The sequence below is a fragment of the Salmo salar genome, chromosome 26 (genome assembly GCF_965601325.2).
Source record: "Salmo salar chromosome 26, fSalSal1, whole genome shotgun sequence".
Taxonomy (NCBI): Eukaryota; Metazoa; Chordata; class Actinopteri; order Salmoniformes; family Salmonidae; genus Salmo; species Salmo salar.
Genome location: NC_138316.1, coordinates 14,120,802 through 14,144,610, shown reverse-complemented (window position 1 = coordinate 14,144,610; position 23,809 = coordinate 14,120,802).

The window sequence follows — 23,809 nt, the reverse complement described above, 5'->3', positions numbered from 1 at the left end:
CCTTACACTAAGTCATAATTTTTCCTGCTTGGTGACCTAAATTGGGACATGCTTAAACCAGCTGACCATGTCCTAAAGCAATGGGACTCCCTACATCTTTCTCAGATTATTACCAATCCCATAAAGTATGACTCCAAACACCCAGAAAAGGCTACTCTCCTTGTTATCCTCACAGATAATCCTGATAGGTATCAGTCTGGTGTTTTCTGTAGTGACCTTAGTGATCACTGTTTTACAGCCTGTGTTTGCAATGGCTCCTCAGTGAAACGACCTGCACTGATTTGTCATAGACGCTTGCTAAAAAACTTTAATGAGCAAGCCTTCCTTCATGACCTGGCCTCGGTAAATTGGTATAGAGTCAGCTTGATCCCCTCTGTCAGTGGTATTTTAAACAAACACGCCCACATAAAGAAAATTACAATTAAAAACAGGTTCAGCGCCTGGTTCGACCGTGATCTGGCAGGGTTACTCCACCTCAAGAATTCCATTAGGCATATGGCTGAGCTCTTTAATCACCACTTCATTAAGTCAGGATTCCAATTTGACTCAGCCATGCCTCCTTGTCCGTCCAACATTTCCTCATCTTCCACCCCTTCTAATGCGACTAGCCCCGATGGTCCTCTCCCTTTTTCCCTGCCTCGCTACAAAGTTTCTCCCTGCAGCCGGTCACTGTGTCCGAGGTGCTAAAGGAGCTCCTTAACTTGACCTGCAAAAAAACATCTGGGTCAGATGGTTTAGACCCTTTCTTTATTAAGGTTGCTGCCCCTATCATCACCAAGCCAATCTCTGACCTTAACTTGTCTCTCCTCTCTGGGGAGGTTCCTATTGCTTGGAAGGCAGCCACAGTGCATCCTTTATTTAAAGAGGGAGATCAAGCAGATTCTTACTGTGTTGGAAAACGTGTCGATAATCAACTGACTGACTTTCCTGATGTCTATAATATTCACTATGGTATGCAATCTGGTTTCCACTCAGGTTATGGATAGGTCACTGCAACCTTAAAGGTCCTAAAAGATGTCACCATTGCCCTTGATTCTAAGCAATGTTGTGCTGCTATTTTTATTGACTTGGCCAAAGCTTTTGATACGGAACACCATTCCATTCTTGTGGGCCGGCTAAGGAGTATTGGTGTCTCTAAGGGGTCTTTGGCCTGGTTTGCTAACTACCTCTCTCAAAGAGTGCAGTATATAAAGTCAGAACATCTGCTGTCTCAGCCACTGCCTGTCACCAAAGGAGTACCCCAAGGCTCGATCCTAGGCCCCACGCTCTTCTCAATTTACATCAACAACATAGTTCAGGCAGTAGGAAGCTCTCTCATCCATTTATATGCAGATGATGCAGTCTTATACTCAGCTGGCCCTTCCCCAGATTTTGTGTTAAACTCTCTACAACAAAGCTTTCTTAGTGTCCAACAAGCTTTCTCTGCCCTTAACCTTGTTCTGAACACCTCCAAAACAAAGGTTTGGTATGAAGAATGCCCCTCTCCCCACCGGTGTGATTACTACCTCTGAGGGTTTAGAGCTTCAGGTAGTCACCTCATACAAGTACTTTTGAGTATGGCTACATGGTGCACTGTCCTTCTCTTAGCAGCTAAGGTTAAATCTAGACTTGGTTTCCTCTATCGTAATCACTCCTCTTTCACCCCAGCTGCCAAACTAACCATGATTCAGGATGACCATTCTACCCATGTTAGATTTTGGAGATGTAATTTATAGATTGGCAGGTAAGGGTGCTCTCGAGCGGCTATATGTTCTTTACCATTCAGCCATCAGATTTGCCACCTATGCTCCTTATGGCATACATCACTGCACTCTATACTCCTCTGTAAACTGGTCATCTCGGAATACCCGTCGCAAGACCCACTGGTGGATGCTTATTTATAAAACTTTATTTATAAGGCCTCACTTCCCCCTATCTGAGATACCTACTGCAGCCCTCATCCTCCACATACAACACCCGTTCTGCCAGTCACATTCTGTTAAAGGTCCCCAAAGCACATACATTCCTGGGTCGCTCGTCTTTTCAGTTCGCTGCAGCTAACTCTCAAAATGGACAGTTTTTTGCGACCTCTTCATTCAAAGACTCATTCATGGACACTCTTACTGACAGTTGTGGTGTTGTTATCTCTACCTTCTTGCCCTTTGTGCTGTTGTCTTTGCCCAATAATGGTTGTACCATGTTTTGTGCTGCTACCATGTTGTGCTGCTGCCATGTTGTAGCTACCATGTTGTCATATTGTGTTGCTACTATTTTTATTTTTTTATTTTTTATTTCACCTTTATTTGGGCTGCAATTTCTGAGGCTGGCAACCAGTTGTGTAAAGTACTTAAGTAAAAATACTTTAAATTCCTAATCAAGTAGTTTTTTGTGGTATCTGCACTTTACTTTACTTTACTTTACTTTACTATTTATATTTTTGGCAACTTTTACTTTTGCTTCACTACATTCCTAAAGAAAAATATATACTTTTTACTCCAAAACATTTCCCTGACACCTAAAAGTAACAGTTTATTTTGATATGAAAATTGTCATATTCACACACTTATCAAGAGAACATCCCTGGTCATCCTTACTAACTCTGATCTGAAGGACTCAATAAACAAAAATGCTTTGTTTGTAAATTATGTCTGAGTGTTGGAGTGTGCCCCTGGCTATCTGTCAATATCTATCTGTCAAGGCATTTTAAATGGTTTATATTTTTACTTTTACTTTTGATACTGAAGTACATTTGAGCAATTTCATGTACTTTTGATACTTAAGTATCTCTAAAACCAAATACTTTTAGACTTTTACTCAAGTAGTATTTTACTGGGTGACGTTCACTTTTGCTTGAGTCATTTTCTATTAAGGTATCTTTACTTTTACTCAAGTATGACAATTGAGTACTTTTTCCACCACTGCTGGTAACTGTAATGAACTTATCCTCTGCAGCAGAGGTAACTCTGGGTCTTCCTTTCTTGTGGTGGTCCTCATGAGAGCCAGTTTTATCATAGCGCTTGATGGTTTTTGCGACTGCAATTGCAGAAACTCTTGAAATTTTCCGGATTGACTGGCCTTCATGTCTTAAAGTAATGATGGACTGTCGTTTCTCTTTGCTTATTTGAGCTGTTCTTGCCATAATATGGACTTGGTCTTTTACCAAATAAGGCAATCTTCTGTATAGCACCCCTACCTTGTCACAACACAACTGATTGGCTCAAACGCATTAAGATGGAAAGAAATTCCACAAATTAACTTTTAACAAGGCAGACCTGTTAATTGAAATGCATTCCAGGTGACTACCTCATGAAGCTGGTTGAGAAAATGTGAAGAGTGTGCAAAGCTGTCATCAAGGCAAAGGGTGGCTACTTTGAAGAATCTCAAATATAAAAAACATTTTGATTTGTTTTACACTTTTTTGGTTACTCATGATTCTATATGTGGTTATTTATATTATTGTTTTGAAGTCTTCACTATCACTCTACAATGTAGAAAATAGTAAAAATAAAGAAAACCCCTGTAATGAGTAGGCTTGTCCAAACTTTTGACTGGTACAGTTAAAACACACACTGAGTGTACAAAACATTAGGAACACCTGCTCTTTCCATGACATAGACTATTAAATTGTCACATGTTAAATCGACTTTAATCCGTTTAGATGAAGGGGTGGAGACATGTTAAAGAATTATTTTTTATCCTTGAGACAATTGAGACATGGATTGTGTATGTGTGACATTCAGAATGTGAATGGGCAAGACAAATTATTTAAATGCCTTTGAACAGGGTATGGTAGTAGGTGCCAGGTGCACCGGTTTGAATGTGTCAAGAACTGCAACGCTGCTGGGTTTTTCACACTCAACAGTTTCCCGTGTGTATCAAGAATGGTCCACCACCCAAAGGACATCCAGCCAACTTGACATAACTGTGGGGAGCATTTGTGTCAACATGGGCCAGCGTCCCTGAGAAACTCTTTCGACACTTTGTAGAGTCCATGCCTCATTTCTGAGGGTAAAAAGGGGGGGGCAACTCAATATTAGTAAGGTGTTCTTAATGTTTTATACACTCATTGTATATCCTGTATATAACAATTGGGATAATCGGGAACATTGGAAGAAGCGTATTCCAAATCGTCATTGGTAAGGAGAGCTCATTAGCTCAAACACTGGAATGTTCTTAACAAAACTACGAACTGAACGAATCCACAAGAGATATAAAGCAAGCAGTCTCAGTTCTTGCTGCAAGTCAGATATATAGCTCGACCACTTCACAAGAGCAGTATGCTGGAAATCAATAGTGTCTGGTCAGAGCTCTTCTACCGCAGCACTTACTCCAGTTCAAGAGCCCCTTAAATGACTGAGGGTGGGTCCGTGGCCCAAACCACAGTACATTTAACTACTTTCTATTTACAGAACTTAGTTCATCTTGCTGTCACTATGTTTTATGAACTTGACGAAGATAAGATGCCTCACACCATCCGTGATTAAATTGAGACATTGATCCAACTCCGTCAATTGAATCCTACACTCTCTTTGCATTGTACCTTCAATTATTTTCTCTCTAGCAAGATCATGCACAAGCCCCACTGGAGAGATCCAACTGGTTGGTCAGGTTGACAAGGAATGATGTCATTTTTATAGGATTCCAGATAACACTAGGGACACTAGTCTAAGAACGGTGGTACAGTGTTCCGGATATACAGTACAGTGAGTTTAAAAAGTATTGGGATAGTGACAATTTTTGTTGTTGTTTTGCCTCTGTACTCCATCACTTTGGATTTGAGATGATACAATTGAAGTGTGGACTGTCAGCCTTAATTTAAAGGGTATTTTCATCCATATCGGTGAACCGTTTAGAATTTACTGAACTGTTTGTACACAGTCCTCCCGTTTTGGGGGACCATTACTGATAATCCTGAATGAATCGTGAATAATGATGAGTGAAAAGTTGCAGATGCACAAATATCATACCCCCAAGACATGCTAACCTCTCACTATTACCATAACAGGGAACGTTAGCATTTTTCAGCATCTGCATCTGTAACTTTCTCACTCATCATTTTTCATGATTCATTCGGGATTATCCGTAATCATGGCAGCATCCACATTTATGTAGAAGTGTTTGGAAACAAATTCTATTGTTATTTACAATAAAAGTGACTCTGAAATGACACAATACATTATCTACCATTCATTTCTATTGGGCACAAATCGGAAACACAACCAAAACAAACAGAAAATGCATCTCAAAAATGTATAAGGTCACAATTTTGATGTAGTCATTGCATGCTATGAATATGGGACCAAATATTTTGCTTGTTTTCTACTTTAATCCACATAAGTGAATTTGTTCCAATACTTTTTGTCCCCTAATATTGGGTGACTATGTACAAGAAGTGCTGTAATTCCTAAGCGGTTCACCCGAAATGGATGAAAATACCCCCCACATTAATTCTGACAGTCTGTCCTTTAACCTCATAGTCATTATATCATTTCAAATCCAAAGTGCTGGAATACAGAGCTCACTGTAAAAAGCACGTACCGTGTCTCCGAAATTCTTCACACCCTTGACTTTTTCCACATTTGTTGTGTTAGAAAGTGCAAATAAAATGGGTTTGATTGTAATTTTTTGGTCAACAATCTACACAAAATACTCTGTAATGACTAAGTGAAAGAAAACTTTCAAAAAAAAACGTAAAGTTTGAAAAATAAAGCACTAATATATCTTGATTTGTTAGATGTTCAAACCCCAGCGTTACATACATGTTAGAATCACCTTTGGCAGCAATTACAGCTGTGATTACAGCTTTGCACTCCTGGATTGCACAATATTTGCACATTATAATTTTTTATATTCTTCACAGCTCTGTCAAATTGGTTGTTGACAGCCATTTTCAAGTCTTACAATAGATTTAAGTCAAAGCTGAAATTAGGCCACTCAGGAACATTCAATGTCATCTTGGTAAGAAACTCCAGTGTATATTGTCCTGCTGAAAGGTGAATTTGTCTCCCAGTGTTTGTTGGAAAGCAGACTGAAGCAGGTTTTTCTAGGATTTTGCGTGTGCTTAGCTCTATTGCGTTTATTTTCATCACCAAAAACTTCCTAGTCCTTGCCAATGACAAGCATATCCATAACATGATGCAGCCTCCACTACGCTTGAAAATAATTTAAAAAAAGATATTAAGAGTGGTACTCAGTGATGTGTTTGCCACATTATTTGCAGTTTTAATTTGTTTTTGAATATTTTTATTCTGTACAGGCTTCCTTCTTTTCACTCTGTCAATTAGGTTAGTATTTTGGAGTAACTGCAATGTTGTTGATCCATCCTCAGGTTTGTCCTATCACAGCTTTTAACTGTAACTGTTTTAAAGTCACCATTGGCCTCATGGTGAAATCCCTGAGTGGTTTCCTTCCTTTCTGGCAACTTAGTTCGGAAGGATGCCAGTATCTTTGCAGTGTCTGGGTGTATTGTAGTGACTGGGTGTATACACCATCCAAAGTGTAATTAATAACTTCACCACGCTTAAAGGGAAATATATTATTTTTGTGCATCTACCAATAGGTCTCATTCTTTGTGAGGCATTGAATACCTCCCTGGTCTTTGTGGTTGAATCTGTATTTGAAATTCACTGCTTGACTGACATAACTTACAGATAATTGTATGCGTGGGGTACAGAGATGAGGTAGTCATTAAATAATCATGTTAAACACTATTATTGCACACAAAGTGAGTCCATGCAACTTACTATGTGACTTGTTAAGCAACTTTTTACTCCTGAACTTATTTACCCTTGCCATAACAAAGGGTCTGAATTCCTTTTGACTCAAGACATTTCAGCTTTTAATTAAAATGTTTAATTAATTTGTCAACATTTCAAAAAACAAAATTCCACTTTGACATTATGGGGTATTGTGTGTAGGCCAGTGAGCAAAAATCTAAATGTAATCCATTTTAAATTCAGTCTGTCACACAACAAAATGTGGAAAAAGTCAAAGGGTGTGAATACTTTCTGAAAGCACTGTACAAAATCAATAGTTCTTGTGCCACACTTGTAATTAATTCATACATTAAAAGTGTGTTAACCTTTTTGATATTTAGAAAGGCTCAATCTTTATCATGCTACATTGTGGTGTGGTCCATAGTAGTGCATGGTTCCGAGGTCTTTATTATTGAATGAGTTGCATCAACTTCGGGCTGAGAGGTCTTGTTGAGATGCAGCCTCACTCTCCCCCTCGCCGTTGATAGTGTCATGCATATTTCATGATCAATGTAATGTCAATGAGTCCTATACTAATCCACCTGAGAGCCAGAGCGAGTAGACCCAATGATCAGGGTGAGTGAACTCAAACAGACTGGGATAAATATTGTATTTTGAGAGGCAGAGGTAGAAGATAGAAATAGAGAGAGAATGGAAGGGCAATATAGAGAGCCTGGTATTTACCTTCCTCTTTTGATAACAAGTTGTAGATTTAAGATTAAAACCTGAGGATTGCTATTGTGGACACCGAGGCAGACATATCCCCCATTCTAATTGCTATCTGCAGGTCATGCAGATGTCTGCAAAAAATAACTCGCATTAGTGTAAAGTTGATATTTTGCTCTAGCATTCAAGGGAGAAAAAAAGGTGCAGAAATGAATTTAGAGTGCGGGATAATTGATTGCAAAGTGGGTATGTGTCTTGACAAGTCAATAAGCTGTAACAGCCAGTGCATTCAATGAATGCCCTGCTGTGTTGAAACAGAGTTCACACACGATTCCAAAATATCATATATATATATATATATATATATATATATATATATATATATATAAACTATACAGTGAGTTTACAAAACATTAAGTAAACCTTCCTAATTATACTGCATTTTTCTTACCCTCAGAACCGCCTGAATTAATTGGGACATGGACTCATGTTGACGCCAATGCTTCCCACAGTTGTGTCAAGTTGGCTGGATGTCCATTGGGGGGTGGACCATTCTTGATACACACGGGAAACTGTTAAACGTGAAAAACCCAGTGTGCCTGGCACCTACTACCATACCCTTTTCAAAGGCAATTAAATATTTTGTCTTGCCCATTCACCCTCTGAATGTCACACATACACAATCCATGTCTCAATTGTCTCAAGGCTTAAAAATCATTCTTTAACCTGTCTCGTCAACTTCATCAACACTGATTAAAGTCGATTTAACAAGTGCCATCAATAAGGGCTCATAGCTATCACCTGGATTTAACTAGTCAATCTATGTCATGGAAAGAACAGGTGTTCCTCATTTTATAGTACATCGTACATCACATTACAGGTAATTCTGACAACTTGAAAGCTTTATTTCCCTAAAACAATGTGTAGATGAAGATCAAGGTTATTAACTGAATTCACCCTCAAAGTAAATCCATTTTTAAGTGGGATGTCCAGTGGGAGGTTTACCAAAGACACCCCTGTGAGCTGATTGGTTGATACTTCCTTTTCAATGGGAGCCGAGGGACTACTCAAATAGAACTGTGTCAGATCTCAGTCCAAATGCATTGAGAACAAGCTCACAAGCCAAGCTAATTAGACTGAAAGATATTAGGGAAGTTTCCTACAACGTAAACAGACACTGATAGAGGCTTTGAAACTGCATGAGAATTTCAGTTTAAACCCAGGCTGTTACCTCAGCATTGGGCTAATATTAAGAATGTTTATCCACTGGATTTACGCACATGTTTGGAATATCCAAACATATCCTTCCTCTCATACTTAGGCAGGTTATTCTGCCCTAGGAGTAGAGTAACCTGCCTAATGCCAATTTTTTCACATTGACATTTTCACTCCGGTGCGAGTGTTTCAAACACTTTCAAAAAACTTTAATGTGTCAACATTTATAGAGTGCAGGGTAACAAAATAATTTATTTAGATAAACAGGTATGGATGTTCTTGCACTTTCTTTTAGACCCATTTGACACGGAACAAAATTATTATTGCGACTGAGTGATCCTTGTTCCCATGTAGCTAGGGGAGTTAACGTGGAATTACAGGAAGAAAGGTTGTATTTTACATCAGATGATTAGCCTTTTTAGACCTAATTATGTCCCAGGGGTCCCTGGGACTTTTCTTAGCACTTTTCTCTGACACTGTGAGCTCTACCTTTTCCTTCTCCACTCAACTGCTGACCGACGGATACAGACATACTTACTCCTCCCAATTATGCTCAAATTCCCTGCAGTGCCCATCCAAAGACCTCCACTCCAATGTATGTTAACGTGTCGATTTCTTTTACCCAATTAGTCTCGCTTATTGGTTTATTCTTTGCTTAAATGCCACATCAATGGGATTCATCCTCAAGTATGATGTCAAGCTGTTTTGTCATTGAACACATTGTATCGATTTCCAATATGTATATATGGATGTTAGTGTTAGGTAAAGCAGGGATTGCACTTTCTATCCCAGAAGATATTCAACAATTGAACACTATCAGGTCATTTGTACTACTCTCTCTCATAAGGAGGGCCTCTGATAAGCCAGACAGATGTTCAGGTTCTATGCACGTCAGATTAGAATGGTGGTTATTTACACCAACTGAAAACATAGCTGTTCAGTTGGGGCCCAAGGTCAAACTTCTCAACTGTCGAATCTTGGTCATAATTAATTATCTACTGAAAAGGAATAAAAGCCAGATCAGAACAAGTTATCTTTCTAACATGAAACAAAAAACTGATCAATACGTAGAACAGAAGTCCACTAACTGCGATACATGAAGTCTGTCCTTAGTTGTTTTGCAAATGCAAGTTATCTTTAAAAAAATCGTTGAGCAGATATTGTACTTAAACACAATTGACTGCTCTCTGAACTTGTAGTTGAAGGACAAGTCAGTGTTAACATTTACTGGTGGAAATAATGAAGTGACATTAAGCATACTGCATAGCCATACCACTGTTAAATGCATCAGTGTAACAACATGTCTCTAGAATGAGTTCTCTCTCCTTTTAATTGTATTCATAGTGACCTCAAATGATTCATTCATGAAGTGTCCCTGGCAGCTAGACAGCACAAGTACTAACTGATCGCTTAGATAGTTTTGGAATGTGCTATAAATTGACATTGGTGCACTAGGCAGTAGACCAGAACTGGAGAACTGGAGTGCATGTCCCTTGATTAGATAAGTATGCAAAGTGTTTGTCTGTCTTTGGCATGTGCTGTGCTATTGCACCCTATTAGAGTGGGACCACTTGTCTTGGGGAGGGAATGAACATAACTTAAGCCAAGCACCCTGCAATTCAATTTAGAGGCGGGCAGGATGTCTGAAATTCTCAGCACACTCTAAGGTAAAGTCTCATTAATAAAGAACAAAATCACTATTAAGCCATTAGATTTGGTACTATCAGTAAATGAGTGTTCCTGGCTGTGCATGTGCATTTTGATTGAGACTGATTTGACCATAGCTGGCAGTAAAAAAAAAAAAAAAAAATGTAATAGCATGCAGATTTAGTGGAACATGCATACCAACTCATCTCAATATCAGATATTGGATACAACTGAATGTTCATGGTCAGTACTGCAACATTTTACAGAATGGCAATCTCTTTTCAAATGTAGAAATGCTGTTGTCATTCTCGTTATGCCCTAATGTATATATATGGATAAACTGTAACTGAACTATAGTGTAATCATCATTGAAAGCCTTCACAGTAACCATTCTACCATGATATTGTGTTAGGGTTGAGGCATTGTTCATTCAATACTATTGTGCGGGACTACGAGCATGGGATGTTTGCCACTACTTAATGGATAGTGTCATTATAGAGATAAAGCTGCTTATTTGGTTTTAATTTCGATAACCCCCCCCCCATGAAAAAAGTAGCTGATTATGACTTTTTCTTCCATGAGTCCACTCTATGTGTTTTAGGCACTCAATGTCTGCTCTCTCTAATTAAATGAGGTGAAACAGCCTTGTGTTGCACTTTTATATTTCAATTTTGTCAGCATGTTTCCAAATGCACCCATCTGAATTCCAAATGATAAATGTAAATATAAAGTCTACTCTCAGAGAAGCAATTACATTAAAGGCTACATTATGGAAATAAAGACAAAAACCTACAATGTGTAATTTAATTTCCTGCATTTAGTTCCTCATAGGGATATGAAGAAAATAACATTTATTCAATTTGCTAATATTTAAGTGCTTAGACTTCCCTGAAAAACCACATTACTGCTGGAATAAATGAAATATTTGCACTGTGCATTTCTAGATTTTCTTTTTTTTTACTACAGTTATTACATTTGAATCGAGGATACCTCATAGTTTTGAATTTGACTTATTTTAACATTAACCTTATGACCTCAGGCAGGATAATATTTCATTTTTTTGGCATAGATTACAAATCTTTAACCAAAGGACTGTAGTTGCATGTAGCCTTGTAAAAATTCTGTCAGATTAACTCCTGTTCCTCTTCGGTCTAACAGCGAATTTAACTAGCATGTGATTCCCAGGTGTGTCAGAAAATATTGTACAACTCAAATGTTGCTCAAGTTCATTAATAAGTTGATCGTTAACTTTACTACCAAAGATCCATAAATATTGGGAAACTCATTCCTAAAAGAGTTAAAAATGCTTGGGAAAATATAACTGATTGCATTGGCTGACCAAAGCGCTCTAAGACACAAAAGGCGACCTGTCAATAAAAGATTAATGAAATTCAGATACATGACTGAATAATCTGTAAATCATACTAGAAGCCATTCCTAGAGATAATTTTTCCATGCATGGTTCCAACATCACTGGTATTAGCAGACATGTGGATCACAGCCTGCAGGAATGCTTCATTCTCACTGAAGAATCATTATATAGATAAACGGAGCCAGGTTACAAATAGGCTCATAGAGTTCTTGGGTGGCTCTCTTTTTGTTTCCAGACTCCCTTTTTTCTTATTGATCTGAATCTGTTCAGCCAAAGCATCTTTAAGAAAGACAGGCGAAATATGGGGTACATTTTGTCCACTGTGGTCTATAGTGTCATTTAAATGTTGGGCTATTCACCTGCAGTAGCGGTGCTTGGGTAAAATCACTGGGGAAGTGAAGCCAGAAGGAAAAGCCATACTACAACCTGTGTTGGGATAATTGTGTTGTTTGCTCTATAACCTGTTAGTTAATATGCCTTGCCACTGTGAAATATAGGCCTAAGGCCGAGACAATAAGAAGACACACTGGCAGAATAAATTCAACCACGCCTTATTTTCATCACAAAACCGGAGAGCAACATCTGTCCAGTGAACTCCACAAAGCATATTGCATGTAACAAACAGTTACATAACCTACAGCATAGCCAAGCAAGTTCATTTTTCCGACATTTTCGGACTACTAAACAACTATTGATTTAGAACCACAGAAAGTTACCGGAAGGAGCTGCCTGCACTGTTCCAGCACCATTTCATCTTCAACATTTCAACATCATCAAATCACTTATGCTTAGTCTAATACAGTGACAACAAAAAAAGAAAACAAAAACTATTTAGTCCAATCAACATGAGCTGAATATGATGTGGCTGTCCATGGTTCTGATTTATCTCTCTCTGTGTGTGTGTGTGTGTGTGTGTGTGTGTGTGTGTGTGTGTGTGTGTGTGTGTGTGTGTGTGTGTGTGTGTGTGTGTGTGTGTGTGTGTGTGTGTGTGTGTGTGCGTGTGTGTGTGTGTGCAAGTAGAAAAAACATGTTGACTCACCTTACTTGTAGAGAAACGCCAATGCCATCCTCCTCTTTTTCATGTTCTCGAAACGGTCTATGACTCTGTCATACAGTACATACTATTAGCTTTTGTTGCCCTAGGCTACCTGGCTAAAATGCTTGTTTGCTAGCCTAACTTCCTTTCATTGGCAACAATGAGCCAGCTAGCCTACAACATCTAGCTACATATTGAACTTCCATCCTCTCAGGCCAGGGGCGCAATGTATGAATTGATGGTTGGATCATAATTGCTGTTATAATAATTGACCAGTACGGAGAATTAAGGAAAACCACAAGTCCAAATCCCTATCTTCCTCCCTGGCTGATTTAGGAAAGGGACGATTGTAGATAGCTAGCCACCGGAGGACAACAACACAACGAGATGCAGCAAGTGTTTTCTGTTTTGCATTTGATGTGATGAGATTGGAATGAAGCCAAATACAAACTGGCTTCCCGTAACACTTTTTTGGGGTGTGCCAGGGCCATTCACAGTTGAGCTCAATGCTGATTGGCTATTATTCTATAAAACGATATAAAGGGAGGCTAAATGCTTAATGGCTTCACTTGCATTCAATGCTACGGGCAGCAACAATGTCATACTCATTTTGACCAGACAGCATCAGATATATGGGCTACACATACTGAGATAGAGGGGCTTGTTTTGCTAGCTTGGATACTTTCTCCAGTGAGATACAGTCATTCAGGCTCTTGCTAATTGCAGTAAAATTATGAAACACAAAAAGATTTTTGTATTTGTACATTTTTTCGGGAAGCCTGGCTCCCTTGGCATTCATGAATACACACCATTGTTCACCTGATAATGCTATGTTTCATTTATCTAAATCAAAGTAACACATACAATCAATTGGCTAATTACAAGTGTATCAAATCCTCAATAAACCAATTGAAAAGACACATTGCATGTTTTACGCTCAAAGTCTGCTATGAGAAATTTGAATTAAAACCTGTCAGCATTACTAACAAAACGTATCTGACAATGCATACAAACTCATAAAGACCGCTTATACAGTTTGCATGATGTCTTGAGTGGGTGAATTTTTTGCAGTGTGACATGGCCTCGGAGAGGTCTGAAATCACAGATGTGCTCTACAGGGCTCCGTGCTTTTACACCACCGTCAGCATCTTTCCCAACCAGCTAGCATATGTGGCGTTTCAGCCTGGATTGCATCCATGAGGAAGCGCAGGAGAAGGTTTGCTGACCCTAGTCAAAAAAGAGAGAGAGAGAGAAGAGAGAGAGAGAAGCCCTGTTTATAACTGGTTCTAACATGTGGCCTTTATCCTGATCTTGTCCATATCCTGATAATGCACACATTTTTTTGACAGGTGTAGAAATCAGAAGACATGTTGACTACGTTTACACAGGCAGCCCAATTCTGATCTTCTTTCCTCTAATTGGTCTTTTGACCAATCACATCTGATCTTTTGACATCAGATACTTTTTAGAGCTGATCTGAATGTTCAAAATACCAATTAGAGAAAAAAGGTCAGAATTGGGCTGCCTGTGTAAATACAGCCAACGTGTCTTTAGATTGTCTACACCTGTCTAAAAAATGTGATCATTATGATCTGATTTCGATGGACCTGGACTGTGAAGTCATTTCAATCATCATTATTCTGCCCTCTAAAATCTTTGACAGGTGGCACCATTGACTTATGGCATCAATATGTGTCAACATATATATTATTTTGAAAGAATATCTTTCAAATAACTTGCATATAAGGAGGGACCAGGAAATCTGTTCACAATGCGGACACAGTGGACGGATAATAGACACATTCATATTAACAATTTTCTAGGAATTAGAATGTTATTGTAAAAATGTGAATGTCAATACTATTTTCATCCACTACTGTTTTACCCACAGCATCTCCACTCTTCAGGATCCATAGGAGATCAAGTCATGCAAACCTGCACAAATCCTGGAGGAATAGGGGAAGACAACAATTTATTGTAATGTCATTCATCATTCACTCTCGGCCAGGTAATTGATTGTAGCTTTGCCTCATTAATAGCAGGCATTGTTTCCCCCATCTTTTTCATGGAGTGAGTGCAGCTCACCACATTTTCTGATGAACACTATATCAGAGCAAATGTTTATGAAGGTACACCAGCTATTTTGACATTAAGGACTTTATCCAGACAAACTCATCCACACTCCAAAGTTGCTGTGAGAAGGTGTATTTGGGGGGTAATGAAGCAATGTTTAATTCACTGCAAACTACATTGAGATAGCGATTTTTATGACTAAAAAGACTCAATGTTTTGGACTATATACTCAGGGAAAGTTTGCCGGTCTAAGAGTAACTTAGATACAACATTTTAGGGCTACGAGTCCAAATTGAAAAGTATTCACATTTCTACCACACTTTTGTAGGTGGTGTAGCTAAGGACTGAAAACAGTTTATTCAAAATACATTATCTTGGCTGGTGTCGACTGACTATTTTTCATTGTCTGCTTGGGTTATTTAGCTAGTTTCATTAGCCTTTGGCTAGCGTTAGTCTCCTTGGACAACAAATAGAAGCCATGGGGGCATTTTGGGTGCAAGCTCTACAAATAATACTACACATAATGAGGCTTAGCTGTCAAGTTATTTTAAGGTCCCAAGAGAGGTGTTTCCATGTTCCCTAACTTAGTGACCAAAACTTGTTGCATAAGCCACGTAAGGTGGAGATGAGGGATGGTGGGTGGGGGACTGGATGACCTTTTGGAAAAGCTCCCTCGTTGAAGCTGTCCCGCAGCTTTGGCTGTAGTGGTATTTACATTAACATTTCAATACATCCAGCCTGGTCAGGGATAAAATATTCATTTGACCTTTAAGGCTAAAAGACTTAGTTAAATGCTGTCATATCATTTAACCTTAAAAATGTACACTGCAGGATCCAGCAGCAGGACTATTCCTCATTACTGCCACATTCTAGACAAGGATAGGTACCTTTGCTGACAGCTCTGATGTGACAAAGGGACTGTTCTATTGTTAGCTGTGAAAGCCATTCATCCGATTTTCTCCCATTGTAAATTTGGTTGGCAGTTTTGACAAACAAGGTGTGTCCTATTATCACACACATGCAGACCTGTGAACACACACACACACACACACACACAAATGCATGAAGGCACGCATGGACACAACCCCCCCCCCCCCCCCCCCCCCCCCTCCCCCCCCAAATCTGCTTGAAACAAACAAAATGGATCCATGCCCTTTGGGAGCCCTAGCAATTGAATACTGTTGACGGAACAATTAGCATTTTAAAGACGGAATAACCTTTACTCAAGACATCATTTTTATTTCTCTGGACTTTCCATCAGCAGCAGGACCCCAAGCCTGATGTGTATGGCAGCATGCAATTTATTTTAAATATTTAACTAGGCAAATCAGTTAAGAACAAATTCTTATTTACAATGACAGCCTAGGAACAGTGGGTTAACTGCCTTGTTCAGGGGCAGAACATCAGATTTTTACCTTGTCAGCTAGGGGATTTGTCTAGCAACCTTTATTGTACTGGCCCAATGCTCTAACCGCTAGGCTACCTGCCACCCCAATTGTCTATAGCTTGAAGTCTGAGGAACCCGTGAGAACTGTTTAATGTGCTAAAGCAGGTGCAGTCAGACAGAAAGGGCATTCTAGGCAGAAATGGATTTGTCATCTCCTGACCCTCACATCACAACTGTGCCAGTGAAGTGTGCCGAGGTGCACACATTAGACACACAAACCCCTTGGATCGGTGTTAACTGGTAGCATGCTGCTTCCATCGAGGAGGTATCTGCCATATTTTCTGACCATAATTCCATCCCCTGATCCCTGCTTACAAGCAAAAATTAGCAGGAAGACCAGGGACTAGATCAATAAAAAAGTGGTCAGATGATGCAGATGCTAAGCTACAGGACTGTTTTGCTAGCACAGACTGGAATATGTTCTGGGATACCTCCAATGGCATAGAGAAGTACACCACATCTGTCATTGGCTTCATCAATAAGTGCATCGATGACGTCGTCCACACAGTCACCGTACCCCAACCAGTAGCCATGGATTACAGGCAGCATCCAAACTGAGCTAAAGGCTAGATCTGCCACTTTCAAGGAGTGGGACTCTAACCCGGAAGCTTATAAGAAATCCCACTATACCCTCCAACGAACCATCAAACAGGCAAAGCATCAATACAGGACTAAGATCGAGTCGTACTACACCAGTTCTGACGCTCGTCGGATGTGGCAGGGCCTGCAAACCATTAAAGACTACAAAGGGAAGCACAGCCGAGAGCTGCCCAGTGACACAAGCCTACCGGACGAGCTAAACTACTTCTATACTCGCTTTGAGGCAAATAACACTGAAACATGCATGAGAGCACCAGCTGTACCGGAAGACTGTGTGATCACGTTCTCCGCAGCCGATGTGAGTAAGACCTTTAGACAGGTCAACATTTGCAAGGCCGCAGGGCCAGACAGATAACCAGGACGTGTACTCAGAGCATGCGCTGACCAACTAGCAAGTGTCTTCACTGACATTTTCAAGCTCTCCCTGTCCGTGTCTGTAATACCAACATGTTTTAAGCAGACCACCATAGTGCCTGTGCCCAAGAAAACTAAGGTAACCTGCCTAAATGATTACCAACAAGTAGCACTCATGTCTGTAGACATGAAGTGCTTCGAAAGGCTGGTCATGGCTCACATCAACATCATCATCACAGAAACCCTAGACCCACTCCAATTTGCATACCGCCCCAACAGATCCACAGATGATGCAGTCTCTATTGCACTCCACACTGTCCTTTCCCACCTGGAGAAAAGGAACACCTATATGAGAATGCTATTCATTGACTACAGCTCAGCATTCAACACCAGAGTGCCCTTAAAGCTCATCAATAAGCTAAGGACCCTGGGACTAAACACCTTCCTCTGCAACTGGATCCTGGACTTCCTGATGATCCGCCCCCGGTGGAAAGGGTAGGTACCAAAACATCCGCCACGCTGATCCTCAACACAGGGGTCCCTTAGGGGTGCATGCTCAGCCCCCTCCTGTACTCCCTGTTCAGTCATGACTGCACGGCCAGGCATGACTCCAACACCATCATTACATTTGTCAATGACACAACGGTGGTAGGCCTGATCACCGACAACAACGAGACAGCCTATAGGGAGGAGGTCAGAGACCTGGCCGTATGGTGTAAGGACAACAACCTCTCCTTCAATGTGATCAAGACAAAGGAGATGATTGTGGACTACAGGAAAAAGAGGACAGCGCACTCCCCCATTCCCATCAACGGGGCTGTAGTGGAGCAGGTTGAGAGCTTCAAGTTGCTTGGTGTCCACATCACCAACAAACTAACATGGTCCAAGCACACCATGACAGTCATGAAGCGGGCACGACAAAACCTATTCCCCCTCAGGAGACTGAAAATATTTGGCATGGGTACTCAGATCCTCAAAAGGTTTTACAGCTGCACCATCGAGAGCATCCTGATGGGTTGCATCACTGCCTGGATTGGCAACTGCTCGGCCTCTGACTGCAAGGCATTGCAGAGGGTAGTGCGTACGGCCCAGTACATCACTGGGGCCAAGCTTCCTGCCACCCAGGACCTCTGTACCAGGTGGTGTCAGAGGAAGGCCCTACAAATTGTCAAATACTCCAGCCACCCTAGTCATAGACTGTTCTCTTTGCTACCACATGGCAAGCGATACCGGAGTGCCATGTCTAGGTCCAAGAGGCTTCTAAACAGCTTCTACCCCAAGCCATAAGACTCCTGAACATCTAGTCAAATGGCTACCCAGACTATTTGCATTGCCCCTCCCCTCCCCTCTCCACACCACTGCCACTCTCTGTTGTCATCTATGCATAGTCACTTTAATTAACTCTACCTACATGTACATACTACCTCAACTAACTGGTGCCCCTGCCCATTGACTCTGTACCGGCACCCCCCTGTATATATTGTTATCTTTCACTGCTGCTCTTGAATTACTTTTTGCTCTTTAGTTACTTTTATCTCTTATTCTTATCCATATTTTTTGAAACTGCACTCTTGGTTATGGGTTCGTAAGTAAGTATTTCACTGTAAAGTCTACACCTGTTGTATGCGGTGCATGTGACTAATACAATTTGATTTGATTTGATATTACAGGAGCTGGAGTACCTTGGCTCAGTTGGTAGAGCATGGTGTTTGCAACGCCAGCATGGTGTGTGCAACGCCAGGGTTGTGGGTTTGATTCCCACGGGGGGCCAGGACAAAATACATTTTTAAAAATTAAAAAATGCATGAAATGTATGCATTCACTACTGTAAGTCGCTCTGGATAAGAGCGTCTGCTAAATGACTAAAATGTAAAAAAAATGTCAAATGTACCCATTGGTTTGATTTAGAGGTTGTACGGAAGGATTACAGTAGATCATTTAAAGTTTGATTGGTTCTGCATTTAATTTGGTCTGATAAATCACATACCGTAATTTCCGGACTATTAAGCGCACCTGAATGTAAGCCGCACCCACTGAATTTAATATATATATTTTTTTGGAACGTAAATAAGCCGCACATGTCTATAAGCCGCAGGTGCCTACCGGTACATTGAAACAAATTAACTTTACACAGGCTTTAACGAAACACGACTTGTAACAAAAATAAATAGGCTTTAACGAAACACGGCTTGTAACAAAAATAAATAGGCTTTAACGAAACACGGCTTGTAACAAAAAATAAAAGTTGTCTTTTTGCACTGAGTCAATTCCTCACGCTGCTGTTTCCAACGTCTTATCATCGACTCATTAAGATCAAGCTCCCGTGCAGCAGCTCTATTTCCTTTTCCAACAGCCAGATCAATCGCCTTCAACTTGAAAGCTGCATCATATGCATTTCTCTGTGTCTTAGCCATGATGAGGGTGACAAAATGACTACCGTAATCAGAATGCTGGGAAGTTTGAGAGCGCTCGATTTAATCTAAACAGTAAACAAAAAAGTTGTTTGACCTTAACCCGTTCGGCAATTTCATTGGTCTAATGAAAGCTTCATGCCGCCAAAAAACTGAGCACGTCACAGAATGTTTTTTTTAATTTTTTTTATTGAAAGCGGGAAAAATCCATATATTAGCCGCGTCATTGTTTAAGCCGCGAGGTTCAAACCCTGGGAAAAAAGTTGCGGCTTATAGTCCGGAATTTACGGTACATTGAATACTTAGCACACCATTCCAAAAAGATCCCTTTGGAAATTAGGTCTATAATCACAGAACATTATTAATTTAATGTATTGTGATATATTTCAAATTTTGGCATTTGGATTCATGGCCAACAAAACATAAAATACATTCCGAGTATAACTGCCAAGAGATTGTAGCTTCACTGTAATACGTGAGTAGACTTTGTCCAGAATGGTCCTTGTAAGGCAGTGGTTGTAACGCCCTGGCCATAGAGAGGGGTATTTTGTTATTTATTTTGGTTAGGCCAGGGTGTTACATTGGGTGGGCGTTCTATGTTCCTTTCTCTATGTTTTTGTATTTCTTTGTTTTGGGCCATGTGTGGCTCCCAATCAGGCACAGCTGAAGCTCGTTGTTGTTGATTGGGAGTCACACATAAGGAGCATGTTTTTCCTTTGGGTTTTGTGGGTAATTGTTTTCTGTTTAGTGTGTTCCTAACAGAACTGTTGCTAGTCGTTTTTTGGTTTCTTTTGTATAGTGTTCGTTGATCATTAAAACCTTTTATGATGAACACTAACTCCGCTGCACCTTGGTCTCTCTCTCACGACAGCCCTTACAGTGGTTCCCAACCTTTTTCACTTACTGTACCACCAACTTAATTTTGTTCTGCCCAGAGTGTCCCTGAAGTACCTGCTCGTGTGCATTTTACCAGCAGGCCTTTGGTCTCATGAGTCTTCTCAAGTACCCCCTGTGGATAGGAAAAGTACCCCCAGGGGTCCTAGTACCCATGGTTAGGAACCACTGTTGTAAGTCAACAGTTTCACTGATTGGTATGATGTCTGGTAAATTTGTTGATAAAATAAAACATTTTCTAATTGGATTCATGTTTGTATGCACAGCTGTCTGTGGAAGTGTTGTCTCTGTGTGTGTGTGTGTGTGTGTGTGTGTGTGTGTGTGTGTGTGTGTGTGTGTGTGTGTGTGTGTGTGTGTGTGTGTGTGTGTGTGTGCGTGTGTTTGCGTACATGCATGCATCTTTGCGTGCGTGCTTGCGTGCATGTGTGGTTCACCTTTCGGCTCTTTTAGGTGTCTGAAACCAAGAGGAGCTTTGAGTAAGGTGGACATTTTCACTTAAAAGCTCTCTCAAACCTCAATTTAAAGAAGAAGGAGCAGAGGGACTAATATGAAGGTCTTCAGAGTCTGTTGACTGTATTGCTTTTATCCACCCCTCCCGTTATCCACTATGGAAATCTACTCGTCATCTTCCCAGAAGCCCATCTATGGATGGGTATTGAAAATAAGCTACACACTGTCAATTTGAAACGTTATTTTATTGACAGTAATCTACTTACAGTGTCTGAAAACTGTAATGTAAAGTATATGTTGTCTGAATACATTTTGGAAGGCCAACTCTGAAGACAAACTGAATTGGTGATGCATAGTCAGGAGTCCAAGTGATATTTTGCCATGCCTTCTCCTGACCAACATATACTGCATTACCAAAATGATGTGGATATCTGTTCGTCGAAATCTAATTCCAAAATCATGGGCATTAATATGGAGTTGGTACCCCCTTTGCTGCTTTCCATTAGATGTTGGAACATTGCTGCGGCGACTTGCTTCCGTTGAGCCACAAGAGCATTAATGAGGTCGGCACTGATGGTGGGCGGTTAGGCCTGGCTCGCAGTCAACGTTCCAATTAATTCCAGAGGTGTTCCATGAGGCAAGGGCCCTGTGCAGGCCAGTCAAGTTCTTCCACACTGATCTCGACAAACCATTTCTGTATGGACCTCACTTTGTGTATGGGGGCATTGTCATGCTAAAGCAGGAAAGGGCCTTCACCAAACTGTTGTCACAAAGTTGGAAGCACAGAATTGTCGAGAATGTTATTGTATGCTTTTGCGTTAAGATTTCCCTTCACTGGATCTAAGGGGCCTAGTTCCAACCATGAAAAACAGCCTCAGACCATTATTCCTCATCCACCAAACTTTACAGTTGGCACCATGTATTCAGGCAGGTAGCGTTCCCCTGGCATCCGCCAAACCCAGATTCGTCCGTAAAGACTGCCAGATGGTGAAGCGTGATTAATCACTCCAGAGAACGCGTTTCCACTGCTCGAGTCCAATAGGCCAGCATTACATCACTCCAGCCACCGCTTGGCATTGCGTATGGTGATTCTTAGGCTGTGTGTGGCTGCTCGGCCTTGGAAATCCATTTCATGAAGCTCCCTACAAACAGTTACTGTGCTGACGTTGCTTCCAGAGGCAGTTTAGAACTCAGTAGTGAGTGTTGCAACCGAGGACAGACTAATTTTACGCGCTACGTGCTTCCTCACTCTGCGATCCCATTCTGTAAGCTTGTACGGCCTACCACTTCACGGATGAGCCGTTATTTCTCCTAGATGTTTACACTTCACAATAACAGCACTTACAGTTGACTGGGGCAGCTCTAGCAGGGCAGAAATTTGACAAACTGACTTATTGGAAAGTTGGCATCCTATGACGGTGCCACGTTGAAAGTCACTGAGCTCTTCAGTAAGGCCATTGTACTGCCAATGTTTGTCTATGGAGATTGCATGGCGGTGTGCTCAAAAGTATACACTTATCAACAACGGGTGTGGCTGAAATAGCCAAATCCACTAATTTGAAGGGGTTTCGACATACTTTTGTATATACAGTGTATTTATCTTACAAACGTTCCACATGAGCAACACAACATTTTAGTGGCTTTTTGTGTGACTTTCCTTGTCCATCAGTGCATCAATGTTTTGTTACTGGTCATGTTTTATGTTTTTTTTGTGGACCCCAGAAAGAGTAGGTGATGCTTCTGCAAAAGCTAATGGTGATCCTAGTAAAGAAATAACAAATAATAGTGGGATTTGTGAGATGTTGAGATAATAACCCTTCTCTAACCAAGTGATAGTGAAGTATGTCACTGCCAAAACTGGACTACACTATACAGTATCGCTCACACAGCTGCTTTGACACAGAAATGTGTAATCACCCAGACATGAAATGTCATGAACCTACTTGCCATATTTCTCTCTCTCTCTTTAACTGAACATGCAATAAAGCAAATCTAGTCAGAATAAATTGTGGTACTGTAGAGCTGTCATTTTCTGTGTATTTAATTTCACACATATTTGCACAGGGAAATTACACTTTCCTTATCTTATGTAGTCAAGGATTATGTGTAAATACCAGGTTTCTGGATTGCTCTTGGATATTGCACCATAAACATGACCCTTTACACTTTGGGCCAATGCACGTAAAGAAAAAAATGATGAAGTGGCAAATAGATGATTTCATTTTGAAATATTTGCTTATTTGTCAAAATTGTCAATTCATTTGAGTAAGTGATTTATTGATGATATTGTACATTGTAAGTGCAGATGCATAAAACAAGCGCTCAACTAAAATACCAACAGATTTTCTCAGAGTTGTTCTACACATGATCAGTTAACTAACCCAGCAAGGGTTAAACTCATAACCCAATCACGTGATGCACTGAGTGGATATCCAATGTAAAGCCGCACAATCCATAAAACTCCTCCAAACCTCATTAGCCAAGTAAACTCATATTAATCCCCTGGCATCTTAATATGTTATCAAGAACAATAATTATACTTCTTAACTTGATTCTTGTTCTTAATTTGAGGTTTCCTTTTAAAATGTTTTGAGAAATATCAATGTATTGCAAATTGTTTACCATAGTTTAAAATACCATATCAAGCTATTCTTACACTGTGATTACACTGTACCTAGCAATGTAATTATTATTATGTAAACAGTATTAACAACACTTGATCTAAAGTGTGACTTTTGTTTCAAATTGCAATGCCTTGAGAGGTAACAAACACATGATCCATTTGAAGACTTTTGATTTATTTTGCTTATTGGTCATATGAAAAAAGCAAAGGTTCCCTGACGAAGGTGCACATGTCGCATGCTAGAGTTAGGCGTTTCACTGACTGATCTCTCGGATGAGGAGAAATTG